Source organism: Acomys minous (genome assembly GCF_964271855.1).
Source record: "Acomys minous genome assembly, chromosome: 17".
In the NCBI taxonomy this organism is placed as follows: Eukaryota; Metazoa; Chordata; class Mammalia; order Rodentia; family Muridae; genus Acomys; species Acomys minous.
The window spans coordinates 43,614,733-43,631,393 of NC_140500.1; the positions used below are offsets into that span (position 1 = coordinate 43,614,733).

Here is a 16,661-nt window from a genome sequence, read left to right on the forward strand (position 1 = left end):
ATTATAGTTATGAAGTAGCAATGAAGATAACTTTATGGTTGGGAGTCACTTCTATTAAAGGGACACAACATTAGGAAGGTTGAGAACCACTGGTTTAGAAGGTACATGGCAGGGAGAGCGTGGTGGCTGGGGTTAGTGTGGTGTGAACTTGCAACATGGCTTCCATGTCTTAACAGAGCGGAGAAAGTGGGGCCAGCCTGTACCTCTTAGAAGACCACTCCTAGTGGCCTGTGTCCAAAAGCTCTGCAGTTCCAAAGGCTCCACTGTCCCCAGGTGGTCCCTTAGCCATGACAAGTGTTCACAGATGAGGCTGTAGGGCCTACTGGATCCACACCCTAATGGGGTGTATACAGAATTGCTAACTTCCTAACTGTCTGGTAGGAAACCTCAAGACTGGGTATCTAGACCTGTACCTATGGTGGGGTTGTGTGTACATGCATGTGCGCTGGCATTTACATGTGTAAAAGTGACAAGATTTAAATCAAATGTAAACAAGAGCTGTGCCTTTGTTGACTGACCCCTGACTTACTGAGTTCATGTTTCCAAGTATAAGAAAATACAAACTTTACAGTCTTGCAGTGTAGGTAGTGAGGAGTCTGAGCACACCCAGATAGGCTCCCGCACTTGGTGAGTGATGTTTACTTGATTTGTGAAAGTGTTTAGTGTTGCCTCAATCAAGGAAGCATAGTCAGTTGACAGTTAACTTAAAAGGCAGGCCGGTGGTGCATGCCTTTAATCCCAGCATTTGGGAGGCAGAGGCAGGCAGATCACTGTGAGTTCAAGGCCAGCCTGGTCTACAAAGCGAGTCCAGCATAGCCAAGGCTACACAGAGAGACCCTGTCTGGAAAAACCAAAGTGGGGGGGGGGGGAGGCAGAGCATTTATATGTTGGGAAAGATGTGACTAGATCCGCTTCTCATCAGGCACAGCCAGTGATGCACTTCAGTAGCAAGGGGGTGTTTGCTGGGACATAGGAGCTCTTGATTGGAATAGTGCCTTGGTGCTGTAGAACAGGATGGCACAGTGGCTTGTCACTGCCGACCTAGAAGAGAAAGAAGCACAAGCCTTCTGTTACTGCTGTGGTTGCCTTTTACTACCTCTCTGAATGAACTGTGGTACGGAATTTATTTCTTATTTCTGTTGACGAGGAAGTAGTTGCATTAGAGTGCAGTGTGAAAGCCCCTTGGTTTCTGGAGGATGCTCAGGATTGCTGGAGATGACACCTGACTATACAGCATGTCAAGTCCACACCTGTGTGGAAATCTAGATTATGCCAGATGGAAAATTGAATCCTTAACCCCTGAGGTCATAATGGCAACCGATCCCTTCATTTGGTCCTCTTGCTAGTTGAGTTTGCCATTTCCTGTTGCTACTTTTGTTTTTATAATCAAATTAAATTGAAACAGTCTATGTGGGTTGTTCTGTTTCCTGAGAGTAAGGATTTTGTAAACATGTAATAAGTGTTGAGGTTTGTGCCAGAGCCCCATTTTTGTGAGTGCTCCTCTCCCATATTGTGATGTTCCTCATTAAATGCATTCCACAGACAGATGTAGCTGTGCAGGTTGCTGTGGAGCAAGACTTACTCCTGAGGTTTTGTTTTGTTTTTTAACATTTGTTTTAAGTCATAGGAAACAGCAGAATTCTTGAGTTCTCAGTAATTAATTATTCTTTTGGTGACGATTTTTAAAAAAGAAATTTATTTATTTATTTATTATGTATATAGTGTTTTGCCTGCATGTACATGTGCACGCCAGAAGATGGCACCAGATCTCATTGTAGATGGTTGTGTACCACCATGTGGCTGCTGGGAATTGAACTCAGGAGCTTTGGAAGAGCACCCAGTGCTTGTAACCTCTGAGCCATCTCTCTAGCCTGTGGTGATGACATTTTGTTGTTGTTGTTTCTTTTTGGTTTTTTTTTTTTGTAAAAGGATAGTGTAAGGAAGAGTAGGAAAGAAGAGCTTCAACTAGTTTGTAAACTACTTTTCTTCTTCAACTTCACCAATTTGAGCACAGCTTTTCTTTCCCTCAATGGGCTATGTTATTTTACTGTGACAAACTTATTGGTAACCTGACTATTTTTCCTCCTCCTTTGATGTAGCACACTTCTTTATGCATCTGATTTTTATTAAACTTTTAAATTTTGTCCTTGGATTTATAAGTACAGTTTAGATGGACTTTGTGATATTTTTCCTTTGAACCTTCTCAATTCAAAAGTAACTATGGCAGCCTCTTAACTATTTTGTCTTCATCTTTTGCTGTCTTACTTTATATAGTTAAATCACATATTTATGTTTTGCAATAGTTTATATTTTTTTTAGTCTATACTTGATATTTTTGATTGGAATAATAAAAGCTATGTAACATTTTATTGGAAGTTCTAGACAAGTATGAAATTCTGACCTGCCCAAAAACAGCATTCCATTTTTCCAGTCAGACATTTACTTTGGCAAACACTTATTGAAATACTGTCATTTTTACACAGAATCAATGAAGCTGTGAGGTTTGCTTCATGAGGGTGTTTTGCTTTTCTATGCTATCCACGTCTTGTAGCACATGTAGCCTTGGATTCTTACTATGAGTTGCAAGTCTGTAAATGAGTTTTTCTGGGGGAAAGCAAAAAGGCGTTCCTTGTTTCCTTCAGTGTACATGCACTGGGGTTCCCAGTGTGGTGCCTGCTGCAGCAAGCATTCCCTGAGTGGCAGCATGAGGATTGCTGGGGCTGTGTTTGCAGTGGTGATGATAACAGGTCTGTGACAGTGTCCTGCCCTGTGTGTTCAGGGATTTCCCCAGATATGCCAGCTGTTACAACATGTCGTTTTCACCCGTGGGCTGTAGAAGGGAACCCAAAGAAAGCTTGCTCCCTTTTGGAACTTTTCCTGGACGAAAGGAATTTTATGAACCATTTATGCTCCCATAGCACTTGGTTGAGAGATCACTGCACACATCTCATTCCTTCCCCATAGTGGGATAAACTAAGCCCTCATCTCCACTAAAACTTCCAGGGCCCTTTGAAGGAACACTCATCTGGGTCTATCACAGTTCCTGTGGACACAGCAAATTGTAGTTGAATTGAATGAGCCCTGTTAGTTGCAAAAGTTTTTCATTGCTTTAAAAAAAAAAGTATCTCTGGGCCTAGTGTACCTCCCTTATAACCCAACTAGCCTAAATAAGAGGAAAAGGAGATTAAGGAAAACAAGAATGAAACCTGGGTATCAGTTCCTAGGAACGATTCTCCTGGTGTAATCAGCAGGATTTAAGCAGACCATCAATTCTACCAGAGTTGCTGCTGGAACCTGGAGCAACTGGAACCTGAAGCCTCAGCTGGAGTCCAAAGCCTTGAAGCTTTCCCTGGAGCAGTTCTCTAGGAGCCCCTTGAAGTGCAGGGTTGAACAGCCAAAAACCAAGTCCCAACAAAAAGCCCGGCCTCCTGTTTTGGACTCATATATATGTCCTCTTATTCTGTTCAAGGATGTATTTTAGCTGGCAACAGCCAAGCTCTCCATGAAGTGGTTTGACTTCTAAGTAGAAAAACATCCTGCTCTCTCACATCTATGTGGTAAACATCCTGCTCTTTCCCCCATCCCAGTCTTGGGATTAAAACAAAAACAAGCTTATCTCCCCTTCAGACAGAGTTTCTCTGTTGTAGCCTTGGGTATCCTGTAATTCACTCTCAGAGATCTACCTGCCTCTGTCTCTGCCTTCTAAGGCTCTCTATTCATTCTTAAACCAGTGGAAATACATTGCACATACCCATTTGTAACCTGTTTTACACTAATAGTACTCAATATGTCTTTTTCCTTTATAATGTAGTTTCTATTAACTTTTTTTTTTAAAATAAAAAACTCCTCACTGTGAAAGGAGGTATATATGTCCAAGGCGGAGAATTGACAGTAAACTGAATGAGGTTAGCTTTGTGTGGGTTGTGCTGGTTTGAAACAGCATCTTAGGTAACCCCAGCATCCTTTTCTTCAGCTTCTGTAGTGCGGGGATTGCAGGCATGCTCCACATACCTGCCTTAAAACTTTTGTGGCTTTAATTCACAGTACATTTTGAAATGACAAGGTGACAAGTAAGGTATTATTTTTGTTCTGCATGTAAAACTTTGGGTATTTTAAAATCTAAATAAAATCCTGACTCTCTTCAGTATAACTCTCTGAGCGTGAAACTGATTGAGTCCTGTCCCCTCTCTAGGATGGCGGGGGTTTGTTGTTGTTTTTTTTTGTGGTTCTGAGGAATCATACCTTTGTCCCTGTATGTGTGAAGCAAGCCCTCTGCCTCTCAGCTAACTCTCTAGCTCACCTAGCATGGCATTTTGTTTTCAAGGTAGGAGTTGTGCAGAAAAAGAATTTTAAATTGTGTGCTTGAAATGCTGGGCCAATTTACATTAAGCTGATAGTTAACTAATTAATACTCTTGGTACTTAAATTTCCACTCCAGTTTAGGATACTTTCCCCCAAAGATACCGAAGCCAGAGTTAGTGGAAGGAAAACAGTTTTTTGTAAACACTTATCTTAAGGGTGAGAAGCCCTTGACCTCAACTCTGGCGATTATAAGTGAATTTAAATCATTGCTGTGCTGTCTCATAATAGCAGAAAACCTAAGACCTTACCACTCTGCCCCACTCTGCTGCTTCCAGGCCTGTACGCTTAGCAGGGTGAGGTGAGGTGTGTGCTGGGTTGCTGTGGAAGCAGAGGCTTTGTTTGTTTTGTCACTCTAACCCTCCCTCTTCGGTTTTTCAAGACAGAGTTTCTAGAAGACAGGGTTTTTTCACGACAGATAGCCTTGGCTGCCCTGGACTTGGTCAGTAGATCAGGCTGGACTCGAACTCACAGACATTCACCTGCCTCTGCCTCCCCAAGTGCTGAGATTACAGGTGTGGGCCACTGTGCCCAGCTGTTTTGCTACTCTTATTCCTGGCATATCTGCAGCAGGAGGGCGTAGGATTAACGCATGGGGAGGTGAATCATCAGTCCCGAATATCTTCTAGAATATTGTAGCCTTCAACATTGTTGAACCCCAAGATAAAACAGGTGCTAAGAGAGCTGTTGGGAATGCGCCAGTGAACAATTAAGGCAGTTGTCTAGCAGCACTGAGAAGTTATGGGCCTTCCCACTCCCCTGCCCAGGCCTATTTTCTTCTGATATTCCATCATTCCCAGGCCAGTGTGTGGCTCTCACTGCAAGATAAGCAGCTGTAATGCTGTGCTTTTAGACTTCTTGAACTGGGAACCAAATAAACCTCAAAGTACTCAGTCTGAGGTGTGCTGTAATAGCAACAGAAAGTGGATTAAGACACAAAGACATTTAGTTAAGATCTTAAGGATTGATGGCAGCTAGTTAAAGGACTGGGAATGTAATGTAGAGCTCGTGTGTCCTGTGTGTTCAGTTCTTAACACACACACACACACACACACACACACACACACACACAGTTAAAAATAGTGGCATGAGTCTGTGATACTAGCACTTGGCGCCTGAGGCAAGAGAGCTTGAGGCCCGTCCGAGCTATGCAGTGAGACGGTGTGTCAGAAAACCAGATGGGTGAGGAAGAAAGCAAAGCATCAGGCACAGCTCTACCGAAGGTCTCACAAGCTTGTGGCTAGATCACAGTGTGGGCATAGGAAGGAGAGAGGTGAGGCTGGAGGCCCCATGGAATCTGTGACCATTCATCTCGGAAGTGAGGAGCAGCTAGAGAGCCTGAAGCTAAGTGGTACCTGTGTGAGTGACGTCATCAGACCACATAAAGGAAGTTAACTGGTGTAGGGGGGGATCAAAGCTGAAAGACGGGCTTAGGGGTGTCATGATCCAGGCTAACTAACTGGAGCTTAAATGGTAGCAGTGAGAAGGGGGGCAGGCCAGTGCTCAGGGTCAGGTGATGAGGCAGGTGGAGTAAGGCTCAGAGAGGAGGGGAGTGAAGCTGAGAGCCAGGTTCTGATCTGGCCAGTGAACTTGACCACTGAAGGTGCCTTTGACAAAATTTACTAATACTGGAGAGGTTAAGTTGGGAGAGATAAAGAAGACAGTCTTGGAAATGCTGCCTCAGCTGCCTTGGCCTCTAAGGAACATGTGGAAAAAGATGCCAAGAACATTTGGACCACAGCTGGGCAAGATGTCTGGAGAAGAACTTGGACAGAGAAGGCATATGAATTAAACAGCAATGTAAGAATGCTGTCTGCTTGCCTGGGACTGTGATGCTCATGTGAATATAATAACAGTTGTTCCTGGCTGAGAAAATAACTGTGCAGGGAGACAAGGAAAACATGGGAGCAACATGCTGCACACATTGCCTGCTTGTAGCTGCAGTTGGAGGAAGAACAAGAACAGAATGAAGCTGCTTATATTTGGGTCACTTTATCCTGTAGTATACCTTTACTGCTGTACTAGAGGCTGAGCTACTAGCCTCAGTTTTAGTTATGGGGCCGTATGAGAAACTCTCAGCCCGCTAGTGGGCCCTGAAGTTGCTAGTTCTCTTGGATTGAGTCAGGTTATGGACAGTAAACTCACCTGGGCTTTGGCAGTAGAAACCAGTTTCTTAGAAGCCGGCAGATTGCCCTCTGGAGCCAGGTGCAAGAAAGTGGCTAGGCCTGGGGGACTCAAGCTGTGCAAAGTGAGGCAATGGCCTACTCTAGCCATCTGAGGCATCTAACCCCTGAGGCTGCTGCTTTCCATATTCAGCCTTGCTGTTCCAGAAGCTCCCAAAGGACCCAGAAACTCCACAGCCCGGAGTTTACATGCCCTTTCTTTAGTGTAGAGCCATTGGCTCGTAATTCCAGGAGATGAAGAAGGGGGTGGACCCAGTGGCCATTCTCTCTTCTGTCCAGTAACCTTGATCATAGCATAGTACTCGTGGAATGGTTTATTCCGCCCAGGGCCCAGAGTATACAGAGACATGCACCATCTCGTGAGGACAGAGCTATGGCTGGGGAGGGACAGGGTCTTCATGTAACTGATGTTTACAGTGAGTGTACAGTGCCAAGGACTTCCGGCTAAATTAAGGCCTGTACTTTGGAGGCAGAGGCAGGCAGGTTTCTGTGAGCTTAGTCTATGTAGCAAGTTCCACACAGCCAGGGTTACACACAGAGTTCTCATGTCAGTAAACTAAAAAATAAAATGAGATAAGGTGGAAAATGATTGAAAAATACACCAGATCCTGGCCTTAGGCCTTGATATACATATGTACCCACATGCAAAAAAACTCTGCAAGTAAACATGTATGCACAGACACAAACACACACACACTTATTTAAAGTAGGATAAAAGTACAAATGAAGAAAAGAAAGAAGAACAATAACAAAACTCTCTCCTGGGAGGCCTGCTCTCTTCTGAAGGGAAATGTAGGAGGGATGGAGGGGTGGGGCTCTGCAGCTGGGATGTATTGTGTGAGAGAACTGAAGCCTTCTCCTGAGCCAGTCACATTCTGATACATAATTTCTGAGTATACAGTCCGAGAGCACTGGTCTCTTCACAAAAGCTTGCAGTAGTCCTGAATCATAGGAACATCAGTAATCCTATGATATGACTTACTGTCACTCTGCTTGTATGAGAGGCCTAAGGAAGAGCAGCAGTCCCCAGTGCTCCCTTGAACTGCTGGTGATAAGGTAAAGGCCTGCTGAGCAGACCCCTTCTCTGTGACACCGTGCCGGGTGGGCACACGGGAGTCGGTATTGGCATTATAATAATCTTTCCTTACTAGAAAAATCCCACTTCCATCCAGAGTGAATTTGTGTGTTTAATTGAAAGCAAACAGTAAAGCTAAAGAGCAACCTGACATGCCAGCGTAAGCACCTCACCAGGAATGATTTCAATGCAAGGTTTAACATGCTTGAATTACACACATTTGTTTTTTTGAAATTTCTACGTTTGTCATTAGATGACAATGCAACACTCTACATTTTAACCATGTATCAGAGAAATAACTTCCCACACCAAGTTAACCGCCTGGAGTATGTGCCTATCACTTTGCAGGCCTTAATGTAGCCAGAAGTCCTTGTTGCTGTGGGCAGATTTTGTAGGGCGGGGGTGAGGGAGATGACGACCACTTGTCTCAAAAAAATAAGATGGAAAACCAGACTGGAATCTGTCGCTCATCAGTTGAGCTGAGCAAGCTGGGGATCTGACTGGCTCCATATATCCCCACCAGGTCCCCAGTGCTGGGGTTGCAGATGCAGGTCTGCTGTGCCTGACCTTTCATGTGGGTGTTGGCCATCTGAACTCGGGTCCTCATGCTTGTGCAGTGGGCGCTTCACCACCTGAGCGGTCTCAGCTCCCAGGTGATGTTTTATTTGAACATAGTTTAGACTTACAGAAGAATTGCAAAGATAATACAGAGTTCCCAAGTGCTCCCGTCACTTCCCCTTATTCACATCATACATTAAGTGGGGTGGTGCTAGTTAATGAGACAGCATTGGCACATTATCATTTTTTTCAGTTTTAACTTGATGTCTACCTTTTTTGTTGTTGTTGAGTCTGAAGCGGAGCCCAAGTCGATTCCTTGGGCTTTTGATTATCTAGGCTTTGAAAGGTACTGAAATACCGTGGAGATACCACTTATCTGCAGTCTGAATCATCACAGGTCTGAGCCTTGTAGAGGAGCGGTTAAGGATTTTCAGAAACTTCAAAACATAACTCTCATATCACTTGTGTGTACTCAAGTAGTGTCAGCATCAGTGTATTGATGCAGTGATAAAATAGTTTGAAAATGGCTTAGGCAAGACTGTGTGCCTTCCTGTTTTCTTAAGATGGTGGAGATGAGGGAAGAAGGTGTGGATGAGAGCCTTGTAGAAAGATAACAGCTCTCAGTGGTCCATGGGCTTGCGGGTGCCTTGCCTGTGTCTAAGGAGTAGTGTGTGCTTCCAGCCCATCTTGTGGCTCTGCTGGGTCCCCTTTGCCTCCGACTCTTCTCATGCCCCTGGTCCTGGGTGGCTCTGGCCCTCAGGCTCCTGGAGCCCTGATTTGCTTCCTTTTACCTTCTTGTTCTTTTGCATTTTTATGTCTTAAACTCCAGGTCAGGTAAGTGTGGGCGGCAGTGGATCCGGTGAGTTTGGTAAACCACATTCTGTAGCTCGCGGAGAGTTGCCCCTGCGCCTGAACGTCTTGATATCTTACTTGGGAAAGGAGGCTTACATTGATTAATGTGGCATGTGTGTGGTTATCATGCCCAGAAAGCGCTCTGTTTAAGGAGAGCTTTGTCAAGAGCAGTCTCTGAATGGAGTCACACACACACAAAAAAAGCTTTTTAAAAACTGACAACTTCAAGTACAATTTCCTTTTCTTCTGCCTATTATGATTGAAACCCAATCCTTGTTATAACATAATTATCTTAACCGAAGCCAGCAGGGAGTTGCTGCCTTATTGTAAGGGGTGTGAAGTCCCCTAAATAAATAGAGGATTAATTACATTCACAGCATGTTGTGAAGGTGATGAGATGGATTGTGGTCGTTTGACTTGTCCCATTTCCTGCTCTGACTATTTCTTGTATAAATAGAAGCTGGGGAAATGAGAACAAGAGCTCCCAAGCATGTCGCTGGCCATGGGCATTGGGAAAGGACCTTCTCGAGGCCAGTTTCCAGATTTTAAGTTTATGTGATGCATATTTTAGATAATTCTGTCATTGATTGCTCTTTTACTGTTTTCAATTTAAAGACTTTTTGCAGACACAATTTTTATTTCAAGGATACAGATAATAGTAGAATATTTGAAGGATTTGACCATTTGTTTGTTTTGAGACTGGGTCTCACTGGCACCGAGGCTGCCCTTGAACTCAGGCTCTCGTTTTAGACTCCTGAGAACTGAGATTACAGGTATGCACAGCATGCTGTGCATTGCATTTTAATGTTTGAGTTCTCTCCTCTTCCTGCCTCCCTCTCCTTTCTGTCCCTTACAGTTGTGGGGATCAAGCCAGGGCCTTACATGTGCTGTCAAGTACTCTTCCACTGGATGGCATCCCCAGCCCCAAGTCAACACAGTTATGGCCCATGTTTAGATATTTTCAACTAGTTGACCTAAAACTTAAAGAAAATATTGGTTATTAAGTTTTGTCCATTTTGCATAGGAGCTTATACACTTGTTAAACTTAATGAATTTGTATCTTTATGAAGTTGATCATATTCTCTGTTTTATGTTTGTTTTACCTTCTGTCTCTAGAAAAAAATTAAATGTTCTAAGTGGATTTATTGTATTTATTCTTTCTGTTTTTTACTACTGTGACTTCCTAGATGAGGTGTGCTTGCTATCACAGGGAGCTCATAAGCACAGCTGTCGTAGGCCTTCTCCACCCATGTTTATTAAGGACGATTAAGCTCCCCTCACACTGTGTATATGACAGAAAGCCTGTGTGGTGAGTGGTGCACCTTTTGGTTTTGGCTCCAGCTTCCTTTCTCAGGAAAAGCCACTGCTTCCTGGAACAGTTCTCCTTATTTTTAAGGAGAAGCATGGCCATTATTCCATTTTTCTGAGAGCCTGAAATATGGCCAAAGGAAGAGCTTGCTTTTCCTAGAAGATTAAGAATTGGTGTTAGAGAAGCGAGCGTGGTAGCACACACCTTTAATCCCAGCACTCGGGAAGCAGAGGCAAGTGTATCTCTGTGCGTTTGAGGCCAGCTTGGCCTATAAAGCAAGTCCAGGACGGCCAAGATAACATAGAGAAACCCTGTCTCAACAAACCAAAAAAAAAAAAAAAAACAAAAAAACAACACCCCCCCCCCCAAAAAAAAGAGTTGGGGTTAGGCAGCTCTTGGCACTTTGTTTCAGTTAAGTGGCAAGCATGGAAGCTGAGGTGCTGCAGCTAGATCCTCTCTAGCAGATATGCAGGGGCTGCCAGCTGTTACTCACATGTGGGCAGAATAGATTTCCAGAGTATCACAGCTTGGCTTTGCTTAACTTTCACCTGTTTGTTTGTTGTTTCAAGACAGGGTTCTCTGTGTAGACTTGGCTGTCCTGGACTCTCTCTGTAGACCAGGCTGGACCGGAACTTACAGAGATCTACGTGCCTCTGCTTCCCTGAGTGCTGGGATCAAAGGTGTATGCCACCATGCCTGGCCTACTTAACTTTTGCTTTGAGGATTCTTTTTTGTTTCTCACTTTGTATTTATTTATGTTTTAGGGAGGCGGAGGCACACACGGAGGTGACAGGACAGCTGGTGCAAGCAGTTCTCTCAGGGCTTGAACTCAGGTTGTCAGGCCGGGTTTTGCTGCCCTGCTTTGGGGATTCTTATGTATTAATTCAGGAGATAAAGGGCAAGAACCAAGTCATTTTGAGAAAAACAATATTTGAAATAGATGATTGTATTTTATTTCAGCGTGTTAATCTAAAGCATTAAGGAGCAAAAGCTGAGATTAAGGAGTGAGCTCAACTGGTAGATTGCTGTGCCAGTACAAGAACCTGAGGCGGACACCAGAACTCACGTAAACAAAGCCACGCGTGCTCTACAGGTCTAACCCTGCGGCTTCCTGGCCAGCCACTCTACCCGAATAGGCAATGGAGTAGCTTGAATGAAATGTCTCCTGTAAGTCTCTGCTGTTTGAATACTTGGTCCCCAGTTGGCAGCTGTTGGGGAAGGATTAGGCGGTTTGACCTTGTCGGCTTATGACTTCAGAAGGCTCCTGCCTTCCCATTGTGCGCTTTGGTTCCTGTTTGTGAGTGGGGGGATGTGAGCTCTCAGTGGCTGCTCCAGCTCCATGCCTGCCTGCCTGCATGAGGCCATGCTGATCCTGAAGGAAAGGGGCTGTACCTCTCTAGAACCGTCAACCCTCCCCAAACCCTTCTTTCTATAAGTCATCTCAGTCAAGGTGTTTTATCACAGCAATAGAAAAGGAACTAAGACAGGCAAACTCCAGGTTCAGTGAGAGAGGCTGTATTAAAAAGCAAACAGATAGCCAGTGTGGTGGCGCTCGCCTGTAATCCCACCAATCAGGAGACAAAAGCAAGTGAATCTCTATGAGTTCAAGGCCAGCCTGAGTGGTCCAGAGATACAGTGGAACTGAGTGGTACAGAGTGAGTCCAGGATAGCCAGGGCTCTGTTACACAGAAAAACCGTGTCTTGAAAAATAGAAAACCAAAACAGGCAGAAAACTATCTAGGAAGATACCTGGCATGGACCTTTGGCCTTCTCATACATGTACACATATATGAACACACATAATAGATTATAAAAAGAGCAATAGATAGGTAGCATCCTGAGGAGAAATGGACAGCCCCTAATGTGGTGAAACATGGGCTTAACTTCAAGATGTATGATCCCAGAGAGTGTGATTCTGTAATTCTGTGTTCTTGGGCCTAGTGAGCTCTGCACTGTGAGAGAGTCTCCTAAGGGAGGAAGGTTTTACTGAACTTGGTACTCCAGCATGAAGTAGAGCTCCTGACCTTTGTTAATAATGCTCAACAGATGATCAATGCATTGAAGAGTTCTAATGTAGTAAAACGCTTCAGTGAATCCAAGCAGTTTTGCTTTTTTCTGTAAGTCTTCTTTATAACTAGGCACAAAGACATTTGCATAATAGATAGATGGATGAATGGATGGTAGGTGTTATGTATCTAGGTAAATGTGCCCCCCAAAAAGAATAACTTAAGTGGGTGCTCCAACATTGCAGGGTAGCATAGAAGTGAAGGTGGAAAGTGTGGTGGTTTGTATAGAAGCCCAAATGAACAAATAAAAGAACAAAAAAAGAAAGCTGTTATTGCCCAAAGGAAGTACAGTAGATACAGCAATTAGATAGTTCCTCAGTGCCTGTCTGGGTATTCTGGCTACAAATGAAACACTTAAGCCACTGGTCCTTTGGCAGTGCAAATGTCAAGTTTCTGTCATTATTTTGATGCAGCAGTTTTATGATTTAAACAAAACTAACTAGCAGGAAAGGAGTCCACGCCATTTGACATATTTAATTGTGAATTTTGTGCTTATTTTACCAGATGATAGAATGTCCCCTGTGATGTCTGTAGTGTTGCCTGCCCTGAGTCCAAACTGAATGAGGTAGCTCTGTCACAGGCTACACACACACATATTATATACTATACATAATTATGTAGTGTCCCTTACCTGATGCAGAGACACAGGGAAAGTGATGCCTCTTCTAGTTTTGATCCTTCTAACTCCATCTTTAGGAGTTAGGATGGAGGTGTCATGGGTCAGGGCCACATACCATTTCTTTTTGTTTCTTTCAGGATCTAAAGGCACACCCTCTGAGAAAGGACTGCAGCAGCTTCTCACGTGTAGTTCTACATGTCCATGTGCCACTCAAGGGAGGGTGCCAACCCATTTAGATTTTATTTTTGTTCTTAGTGTATCCCAGTGTGTCAGGAAAAACGGCATGTAGTTCTTACTGGAAGAAATTGACTTCTCTTTCAACATGATGTGTAAAACTCCAGTTGTCAGCATATGTCCTGCGACTTGTCTTAATAGACTTCCATAATGGAAGTTAGAAAGGACTTCCATTATGCTGTGTAAGCTAAAGTGATGTGAGGTAAACTGCTGGCAAGGCTCTCCACTGGACTCACGGAACCCAGTGTCCCAGAGCACAGGTTTCTAGGCAGCTTTCTGAATGTACACCGTGTGCCCTGACATGGGCCCTCAGGTGGTAGATACTTCGCTGCAGTCATGTTTCCCATGCAGCTTCTGTCAACTCTACTTGGAAAGGCCCAGGCCCTCCTCAGCCTCCTGTCAGAAATGCTGGCTTAATTTCACATCTTTTGGAGTCTTGCTAGATTAAGCATGGTAGTCACACTTTTGAAATTGCTGTTGTATTTAGTGTGAGTATGTGTTCATCCACCTATTTATCCAACCAAGAGCTAAGAGTTGCTGCCATGGCAAGGTTCTCTGCTAAGGTCTTGAGCCTACGGTAGAAAATAAAGTGAAGCATGGCCACGGTGATCAGAACCATCTGTGTTACAGAACCATCACGAGAGGTGCTCATCAGAGTCACAAACTGTAAAAACTTTGTGCACAGAAAGTAAAAATCTGGGAGGTACACAGAGAGAGACAGAGACAGAGACAGAGACAGAGACAGAGACCTAGTCTGGTGAAAGGCATAGGAGGAAGAGCAAGTGTCTTAGGAGAGATGCCTTAGAGGAAATGTGTGATTTAAATACTTAAGTACAGGAAGGACTTCATGAGCCAGGAACTAGGGGGCTTCTGGAAACTACAGTAGATGCATGTGCAAAGGCCCAGTAGTAGAAGAGAATTCTGTGGGTGTTCAGAAGTTGTTAGATGCTCATCGTGGCAAAGAGCCAGAGGAAAGAGCACGTGAGCAGGGGGTCAAGGTGAGGCAGGCTGAGCCCACCACAGCACCTTCCAGTGTGAGGGACTTGATGGGAAGAAGGGCTTTGCAATGGGAAGTGCTTTTCAGGCAGGTGGGAGGGCTCCCGGCAGGACCCTCAGGGATGGGTGTGCCTTCATAGGGAGGGCAGATTTTGGAATTAAAAGGGATTCTGGGAAAGCCAGACGACAGTGCCTGGGTTTGTGGCTTATGCAGCTGGCGCAGGGATGACACTTCTCTGTTTGGAGCTAAGGCTTGGATATTGGCTTTTATTAGAGAAATTCTGCTGACTATAGAACATAGCCTCTTTTAGAATTCATAATCCTAAGGAGTGGCTACTTTTCTCCTTTACCTCTGTTATTGTTTCCTTCCTTATTTAAAATAGCTTTTAAGGCTGGGACAGTGGCTCGGGGTAAAGGTGCTTGCTGCCAAACCTGAGGACTTGACTTCAACCCCTGGGACCTACATGGCCAGGAAGAGAACACACTGACTCTCAAAAGTTGTCCTCTGACCTCATGCACAGCACCCAACCCAGCCAAATAAATAAATGTAATAAAAATGAATAAAATAACATTATGCAGAACCATCTACTTAATTGGCTTTTGTGTACCTTTTTGTGTGTGTATTTGTAGAGTGTAGCTGGTTTTTATGAAATAAAATGCAGTAATTTAGTGTGTGCATGCAGTTAAAGAACAATATCATTCCGCCTAGGTGTCTATCACCAGCCCTAAGTGACAGAATATTACCAGTTTCTCAGAGGCTGTCTGTGAGGCCATCCCTCATCTAGTTACTGGGTCTCCCGCCTCCATGTTCATCATTGTTTATGTTTCAGGCCCCAATTTGCTTTGTTGTTGTACTTTTTAAAAATCTTGCATGCATAGAATCGTCTTGTATGCACTCTTCTGTTACCTCACTCCTCCCCTTACTATTGGTGTTAGGTGAGGGAGCTGTAGTCACTTCTTTGTTTTTCTGCATTCATAGTGCCATTGTATGAGGGCTGTTGGGGCTGTTGGAAAGGCTGCCCTGATTGTCACCGTGTGCTTCTAGTGAGCTGGTGCGTTGTTCAGTGATGCTGGGTATGGAACCCAGGACCTTACACAAGCACTCCACCTCACATCCCCAGCACACAGTGTCTGTCTGGGGAAGCCTCGCCTTAGTAATGGAAGTGCTGGCATCTGAGGAGTAATCGTTGGGTAGACTTCCCTGGGTAAATCAAATTGTTAGACAAACTGATTGTGACAACTTAGACCCCATTCTAACAGTGTAGAATTGCCCTGGTTCTAATTTCATGCTAATAGTTACATTAAACTTAAGGTCTACAGTCTGACAAATGACATCAGGTGCTTTCAAGATGGTCTGGCTGTAGATAAGATTTGACAGTCTGAAGGAGTGTGATGCTATTTCTTTGTATTTGCTTAGTTATCAGTGAAACGAAGCACCTTTGTGTGTATTCTTTAGCCAGTGATGGATTTGTCCTGTGAAATACCCGTGTCTCATAATCCCCAATTTTCCCAAAAAGATTGTCTTTCATTTTGACTTACAGGATTCCTCCTATTGATTGCCTGCTAACCCTTTATTAGTTAAATATGCTGTGTGTTTCTCTCTGTTTGTAGTCTCTTTCAGTCTTGTTGTTGAGTCTTTATAAACCAAAGATTTTTATTTTAGTGTAGAGCTTGTCAGTATGTTCCTTTTGGCTCTTTTTTGTTTTGTTTCTTGTTTAAGAAAATCTATGATTTGAATATCATAAAGACACTCCAGCAGCATCAAACTTTTTATTCTTTTGTGATTAGCATTATAGGTTCTTAGTCCATCTGGAGTTGATTTTTGTATGTTATGAAATAGGGATCCCATTTCATTGTTTTCCCATATGGATTACCTTAACCCAGCTTCCTTTATTAAATAGTCTAGCCTTTTGTTGTCCTCTGTCATAAATCAAGTTTACATGCATGGATGGATCTGTTTCTAGGTTGTCTGTTCAGAGCCACGGGTTTATTTGTCTATCATGTGCTGATAACATACTTTCTTTCTTATAGCTTTGTGTCTTAGAATCAGCTTGTCAGAGTTCCATAAAAAACACTGGTGTGTTGCTTTAGGTCTGTTAATCAGTTCAGAAAGACTTAAACCTTTAGCCTCTTCAATAACATTGTATGACTCTTAAGTTTTCCTTGTTGTCTTTCAATAAAATTGTGGATTTTTTTTCTATAAAAGACTTACACGTATTCTTTAGATTTATTGTTTCATTTTGGGGTTGCTGTTATAAATAGGATCCTTTTTAAAACAAATACCTTCAAGCTGCCTATTTCAAATGCATGGAAATGTATCCCAATCCTTGCCATCTAGGTGTGCTTTTTTTTTTTTAAGATTTATTTAATATTTATACAGTACTCTGCCTGCCACAAGAAGGCACCAGAT

The 16,661-nt window shown here is 43.6% G+C and overlaps 1 protein-coding gene across 2 annotated transcripts in view; it reads left to right on the forward strand.

The window, feature by feature from the left end:
• The window catches only part of SHQ1 (SHQ1, H/ACA ribonucleoprotein assembly factor), a 109,396-nt gene that overhangs the window by 66,187 nt on the left and 26,548 nt on the right, over positions 1–16,661 (forward strand). The gene's annotated exons all lie outside the window — the stretch shown is intronic.